Genomic DNA, 7,668 nt, shown 5'->3' on the forward strand with positions numbered 1-7,668 from the left:
CAGTGCTGAGCAATCTGCAAATTTTGGAGGAATTGGGGTGGATACGTGGTGCACAGGACACAAAGCAGACATCACGACCACCCCCTCCCTAGACAGCTGCTCCTCCCCCGTCTCGCTGCTCCTCCCTCTGCTCTGCCTCACCCACACAGTGACCTTCCTGCATCCAGGCTCCCACACACCTGGTCCCCAGCCGACCCACGGACCCAGCGGGCCAGCTGCCAAGGGCTGGGGGAAAATACCCATTTCCAAGAAGAGCCTCTCCCTTAGGGCTTCTGCTCTGAAAACAAAATTTCCCGCGTCCCACCGCAGGCTTGTGGGTTTGTTGTAGCCTCCAAGGGAAGAATGCTAGACCAGCGCCCTTCAACTGAGGACCCGTGCGGCTGGTTTAGCCCCGCCCACCCCAGAGCTAAGGCTGGTAGCTCTGCCAGAAGCAGGGGGCAGCTGGCATCTGATGGAACTCCTCGCTTTGGAAAGGGCTAACGGGTGCTCGCTAGCACCCAGGTTGGAGCTGACCCTCTTATCCCGCTTCTCAGCTGTGCACGTGGAGGTTAAGAGGACAAGTCACTTGACAGGGTTTTGGAGGCCTGACAGTGGTGGCTCTGGGTGGAGATCCATGTTCTCTCCTGTAACCATCTCCGGCCACCCTGCCTTCACTTTCTTCCATCCGGAATACACTCAGTTCACAGAGACCACAGGAAAGAAAGAGCTTCTCATATGGGAGGGAAGAGACCCCTCCGGCCAGGCTGCTCTGCTCCCCTGGCTGGCGCCCCAGCGGGACCCTCCTCACTGTGCGAACGGTGGTGCCCAGTCTGCCACCCACGGGCCTTTTATTGTCGGAGGCTTGGCAACAGCATCGCCAGCTCGTGGTGGTGCCATGACATCTGAAATGAATGAAATTCAGGAGAATCTCACTCAATAGGGTTGAACATCCTTGGCGACGTGCCCACAGAGGACTTCATCAAAATACTTCACTCTGTGACAACTGGGATCCACACCCCAAGGCCAAATGACCCAATTAAAATGACTGTAATTCAGAGCAAACTTAATTAACAATTATAATTAATCATCTCCTACAGAAACAGCCACTTGATCGTGGGGTGAGCCAGCGTTCTGCAGCAGCGAACCTCTGTCCCCTTTAAGCCACCCCGTGACTTGAGAAGACATGATGTGGATGCCAGGAGCATCCTGCATGCTCCAGGGTCCGCAGGTGAGGACCCGATGGGGCAGCCCCAGAGGGTTACCAGAGGGGCCGAGATCCGGGAGCCCCGGCTCTCTCTGGACACCTGGCAGGTGGAGCCTGGTCGCACCAGCCCACTCCTTGGTCAGGGACTAATGTACCACCCCACCCCACCTCCGCTGTGCTCTGTGCAGACATCAGCCGTCCACTCCAGGTCACCTCTCCCCAGGTGTAGGATTGTAGCTGGAAGGTGTCTGCTGGCCCAGGACTGCGTTTCCCTGCCCCTCCTGGGCCAGGGTGGTCCGCAGACCTGGCTCTGACTGGCGGACTGTGGGCCAGGCTGTGCAGGTCAAGGAAGAAGACCTGCCTCTCTCTACCTCTTGCCTCCCACTTACCTTCGATTCTGGCCCCTCTGAGACCCTGGGGAAGGCAGGGCCCCAAAAGGAAGGAGCCACGTCCCTGAGTCACTGCTGCTGAAGCTGACTGGTTCTTACGCAGGGTGACTGACCTCCAGCCCGAGTGGGCGAACACAGAGGAACGCTTCTGTGGCAGAGCTCACGAGTCCTACACACACGTTTTCTTACGGTGGAAACAGCGACGTGTGTGGGGGGCTAACTTGGACGTTCCGCCAGAAACGGTGTGTCTTACGCCAAAAGAGCAGTCTTGGAGACTTCTTTGTCATCAGCCTCATTAAACACTCCATCCTTCACCGAAATGAGCTGACCTGAAGTGCTGCGCCCCCGCGAACATCCCCGGATAAATTATGGAAGGTCCTGACGCGGGTCCTCCCCCCGCACAGCTGCCTGCGAGGAGCTGAGTGAGCGCAGCTCTGCGGGTGGGTGACGGGGGTGAAGCGTCATTCACAGACGCGGTTACTGGTCCTTGAGAAGTCGTCAGCCAGCCGGTCGTTCAGGCTCTTCGAGGGCTGTCACGGTGGTCCTTGGGTTTAGAAGTGGGGTTCCTCGCGGTCCTGTGACAGACAGGGCAGGTGCCCGTCAGCCCAGTCTTTGCCCGTGGCCGGCCGTCACCCGTGACCAGAGGGGCCTCCTCACCCTACACTGCCATTTAGGGTGACAGTGAATTAAGCCTAAGCCATCAGGCAACGTGCCGCTGAGGTGTGTGTCTCTATGGACTAAAGACTTAATTACTTAAACGTTTACGTTGCTTTGTAATTAAGCAGTGAATCGTGAGTAGATTCTCCTTCAGAAATGGAATCAATTTAGAAGCACACAGACTTTCTTCCTCTCAGCCCTGCTGTTCTCACTGAGAAACTTCCATGAGCAGTTTGGGGTGATGGTCTTACAGTTCCCACGCGTGATGGCGCTCACAAGTGTTCATGAAAACGCAAAGGCTTTTTAAAAATTGCATGGGGTTGTGCAGGGCTTGTATTTCTGACTTTTCACTTAGCAACATAAGATAAGGTGACGTAGGAAGAATTTGCCGTCTTAACTGCTCTGGTCAGATCCATGGTTTGGGCATAAACTTATTTCTTTGCGGTTGGACATCATGCTGTTTCTAACGTGGGGCTGTTACAAGCAACTCTTGAGTGTTTCCTACACTCTTCTTCCTGCTGATGGTAAAACGCCATGTGTAGTTGGTGGAATGTAGCTTAGTGCAATGTTTCTGGCAGAAAGAAAAGGGGTTGATAGAAACTGAGACTCAATTTTCCTGTATCATTTAGTCCAGCAGTTCCAGTCCTGGGACTCTCCTAAGAAACCCTGTGATCAGAAATCCACCGGCAGCTGCAGCCGCGGACGGGGCAAGCCCGCCGCCCCCTACAGAGCCTGTGGTCTTGGGGCCCTTCTCACCCTTCAGCTCTGCTCTTTCCTTGTCTCTACAGAAGGGCTGACAGGTGCACTGCCGGCCCCGGGCACCCCTGCATGTGAGGTGGGGTGAGGTTCTTTAGCAAACTGAGCGGGGGGTCCCAAGACTGAGGGAGCAGTTTGGCATCATCACAGGCCCACAGGGAAGGATGCATGAGGAACCCACAGCACACGGTTTAAAATGGAGAAGTTAAAAATTAAGCTTAAGTGCCCAGCAGCAGGGGCTGGGGACACTGCAGGGCGTGCTTCTGCTGAAAGTTCAGGCAGCCTTTACAGCCACGCCCGCCGCTCTGGGCAGCACAGAGAACGTGCGTGTTAACGGAGGGGGAGGAAGTCCAGCAAGCAGCCCTGAAGCCTCCGCGATGGGTCTGCAGGGACAGGAATGAAGCCAGAGCCCCGGGCCCGCCCACCCACCGCCCAGCTCCCTCAGGATCTGTCCGAGGTCCCGGGGAGCTCTGGCCCTGCCCCGTGCTCCTGTCAGATCTGCAAAGGCATTGGGCTGTGCCCCATCAGGGCGGCTGTCTGTCCACCGCTGCTCCTCCTGCAGGGGCGGGCGGGGGTCCAGGGGCAGCAGGATCCAGCTGGAATGAAGTTTGGGTGCATTTAGTGCAGCAAGTGCAGGGGGAGGTTTCTCGGGCTCGTGGCGCCCTTCCAACAGGGCGGTGCCGGCCATGCCAGGTGGGCACCACTCCCAGGGGGCTGCTGCCTCCTGTTGCTCTCGCCCTGGGTCATGAAATGAAGGGGCAGAGCCTGCAGGCGACTCCGCGCCCGGCAAGCACGTCTGCAGGTGTGGCGACTGCCGGCGGCGACCCCACAGGACACGGAAGCGCATTGCTGTTCCGCTGCAGAGTGACGAGGTGACAGCCACGAAATTATCGTACGAAGAATCATTCGACAAGGATGCAGCCTGGACGTGTAGGAGCAAAAAGAATTTCAGAAACCTGAAAGGCAGTGAACGTAAATATTATGTTATCTTTCTGGATTTGCTGACACATATATATATCTCTAAATGTTCAGAATATGTTGTGTTTTCTTTCATCGTTCTAAGTTAAGATTCACGTTTACGTCTAATTTTTTTTGTAATTTTATATTATTTTTCCTCATGAGGGCCTGCAGCTTGCAGAATCCCTGGCCGACATCCACACGAACTCACCACCCTCAGTCGTCTCAGCGGGGCCGACGTGTTTATCAGTAAAGATTAGAATGGAAACAAAATATTCACTAGGGTTTAGTAATTGTCTCCTAATACAGGATGATGGGTAGTTTTCTTTTTGCTTCGTTTTGCACTTTGTTCCTTTGCAAGCTTCTGCAGTTTGTGTCAGAAGAAATGGAGGGGACAATGGGACCCTTTGGTGATGCTCAGGAGGAGGGGACTGGGTTGGGTCCCCAGTGAAAGCTGTGATGAGACTCCTGGTCCCTGATGCTGAGGGACCGTGGAAATGGCGTGTGCAGAAAGGGGAGGCCGTGGGGGGGGGGTGTCTCCCAGCCGGGCTCTACTTCCCTTTGGCAGCTTCTCCTGCCTTCCTGCTTCTCTGGAGCAGCCCCCAGCTCCTCTGTTGTCCTGATGCCCAGTTTCCTCATTCTGCCTCCCTTTGGGGCCAAGTCAGGGCCCTTTCTAAGTACCTCCTTCTCTGCAAAGTTCTTCCTCTTGTCTTGGTATCTCTGGTATCAAGAATACAAATCCACCCACTTATACTAGAGGGTGAATGGCTGCTACTTGACAGTAGTAGAGGTCATTGGTTTTTGTCTATAGATTGTTTATTATCTCTAATAAATTGCTTGGTGGTGGCGTCCCAGCCAGCCTGGCCAGGCAACGTGAATCCGCTCTGGCGGCAGAAAAGCTGAGATCCTGGCAGTGTCCCCGAGGGGCAGGGAAGGCGGTCCCCTGCACCCACGGCCCCTCCTGCCCTGGCTCTAAGTCTGCACTGGTGGACGCTTGGGCCGTGTTCACAGTGACCTTCAGGCAGTGGACCTGTGGGGCTGGAAGAGTGGAGGCACCCCCTGCACAGCCGGGCTGTCTTCAGGGAACACCCCAGCCTCAGGCGTGGGAGCCCAACCACAGCAGCGCCCTGACCGCGCCTCCAGCGTCCTGCCTGCTCTTCCCCTGGGGTGGACCTGCCCCTCTGCCTTCTCCGCGACATGGCAGTGCTTGCACAGAGGACACGTGGCTGGGCCCTGTCTCAGGTTCAAGGAGGACAGTGATCGTCGAGGCTTTGAGGAGTGGTGGCCAGAGGGTGCTCTGACCAGGTGTCCAGACGGCACCGAGCCTGTGAACGTCCCGCCTCCGGGGAGAGGTCAGCCCTCTGTCCACGGTGACGGGTGGCGGGGGGTGGGCGCTCACAGCGAGTGGAGTTGCTTTCTCTAACACGCAGCCCCCGGGGCCCGCGGCTGCCGGAGTCAGGGGTTGTCTCCAAGCGGGAGCTGCCGGTGGGGAGCCGACCGGGAGCCCCTACGTCCCGGCCTCCGCCCAGGGCCCGGCCATGGGTTTGCTTTGTTTGTTACTAATTTACACTGTATTCTGAACGCCATATGGCTTTCGTGTATCCATTAGCGTTTCATCCGTTAATTTTACCCTGTGACTTTGTCCTCTGCAGTGTAAGTTCCGTGAATGGGGCTCTTTACCTACTGACACCCCAGTGGGGCTAGCAAAACGGGGCGCAGCCAGTGGTCGGGGAGACTAGCTTCATCCGCCGGTTCAGTGTGTCCGCTGCGTACCGCCCGGGCCAGGCTGCCTCCTGCAGGGCCAAGAGCGGTGCCGGGGACCCAGTAAGTTCTCAGAGTTTATGTTTAATGGAAGAGCAGGAGGTAAATGAACCTCTACTCAGGCTGGCATCTTCCCCTGCCCTGCCGTTGGCACAGGTAAGGAGGCCTCATCGTAAGGCCAGGGTGCAGAGCCCCTCCCTCCAGGTGGGAGGCTTGGTCATTCATTAAAGCTAAAGATGAGGTGGTGCATTTGGCATCCTTACCAAAGTCACAGTTATGTGCAGCCTCTGACCAAGCTGCTCCCTCACGAGACTGACCTTCAGGAAAGTCCCTGAGATGCCAAGTCAGTGTGTGCAGGGCTGAGCGTGGCAGTAAGACTTGGCACACCAAAGCGCTGGGGAAAACGTCTCGGCCATCCACACGGGAGGTTAAACAGACGTGGCCCGCCCTTGCAATGGACGGCGTGATCCGTTAGAAAGGCCCGTGTGTGCTTTGCTCTCCTGAATCTCAGAGGTACAGTGTTACATTCGTAAAAGTTTAAATTGATTTTCTTAAAAAATACACAATTACGTCTCACTTACATGTGCAAAAAGAGTCCAGAGTCAAAGCTATTGAAGCATTTGTGTGAGAGGTCGTTTGAGTTCTTCTATAATAATTGTCCTGGGTGCACGTTAATCATGTGCCCGTTGCTGAACGTTGGAGTAATGAAATGGAGAAACTCAGCTCTGTTTTGGCCCTGCTGGTTAGGTGCTGGGCTGCCTACAGGTAAACCTGTTTTTGTGTGTATTTGCCTCTTCTTTCAGACGTTCACGTCTCTCTGGCTGTAGCCTGTATCTTTCCAAAGTGGAGGAAGTACTTGTGCCGGCGAGAGGGAGCTTTTATCTCCCTGGAGAAACTTTGAAACCCATTTTCTCGGTGTTCCGCACGGAAACCAGCAGAGCAGGCCCGTGTTCACTGTGTTCTGTTGTACCGGGCGGCTCTTTGATTACCAGTATTTCAACTCATAAACCCGGCCATCAGTGGAGCTCATTGCATCAGAAACAGCCCGGGAACTTCACAAGCATTCAAAACATGTAAATAACACCCCAATTAACCGCCGTGACAGCCAAGCCCTCCATCTTCTTGTCAGAAGCCGGGTACTCCCGGCTCTAATTGGACCCAGGCAGGCGGTGGCGGTGACTTCCGGCCTCCCGGTGCGGAGCGTGCGGGGGGGCTCGGCAGAGGAGAGGCTGCCGTTCAGGGGGGAAGAGCACCTTAGATGCAGAGTGCGCGTTCAGCCCGCCTCCACACCGGTCCCTTCCCGTCCAGGAGGCGGGAGGCTGACTGGGATGGCGTGGGGGTCCGTGTGGACCCTGCAGGCTGCGTCGGGACACCCTCTTATTCTTTCCTTCTTTTGACCTGTTCACCCTCAGTGCCCCAAAGCAGGGGAAGGAGTGCTGGCAGGGAGGGCAGCGCCGGCCTGCGTGAGAGCTCCCCGGGAGAACTGAGCGGCCCAGACACCACCATTCAGCGCAGTTTTGCGGGTGATGGATAGTGAGGGGGCCGGTGGGAAGTTGGGAAGTTGAAGACCCCAGGGAGAACCAGGGAGACCCTGGTCAGCCACAGGGGCGGATACCTCAGGGATTGGCTGCAGGAGAGGTTCGCGGCCACCCGCTTGCGAACCTGCCCTCCTCACAAGCACAGGGAGGGACAGGGTGGGTGGGGACGGGGTCAGTGATGAGTGAGGCCAGCAGGTTCAATAGCAGCAGAGCAGAGCGCCGGGTGGGGTGCCCCCTGTTGGACCGCTTGGACGTCCATTGTGATGTTCTGGACGATGGGAGGGTCCAGGACAGCTGTGGGTGAGCTGGGACCCTGCCTTGGAGGTCAAGTCACCCCAGCAAATATCTGCTACTCCGCAAATCACTCCTTCCTTCAGCAGGCCCTCCCAGCCTAGAGATGGGAGGGGTGGGCAGTGACAGTAAACTT

This window comes from Camelus ferus, chromosome 11, assembly GCF_009834535.1.
Source record: "Camelus ferus isolate YT-003-E chromosome 11, BCGSAC_Cfer_1.0, whole genome shotgun sequence".
Lineage (NCBI taxonomy): Eukaryota > Metazoa > Chordata > Mammalia > Artiodactyla > Camelidae > Camelus > Camelus ferus.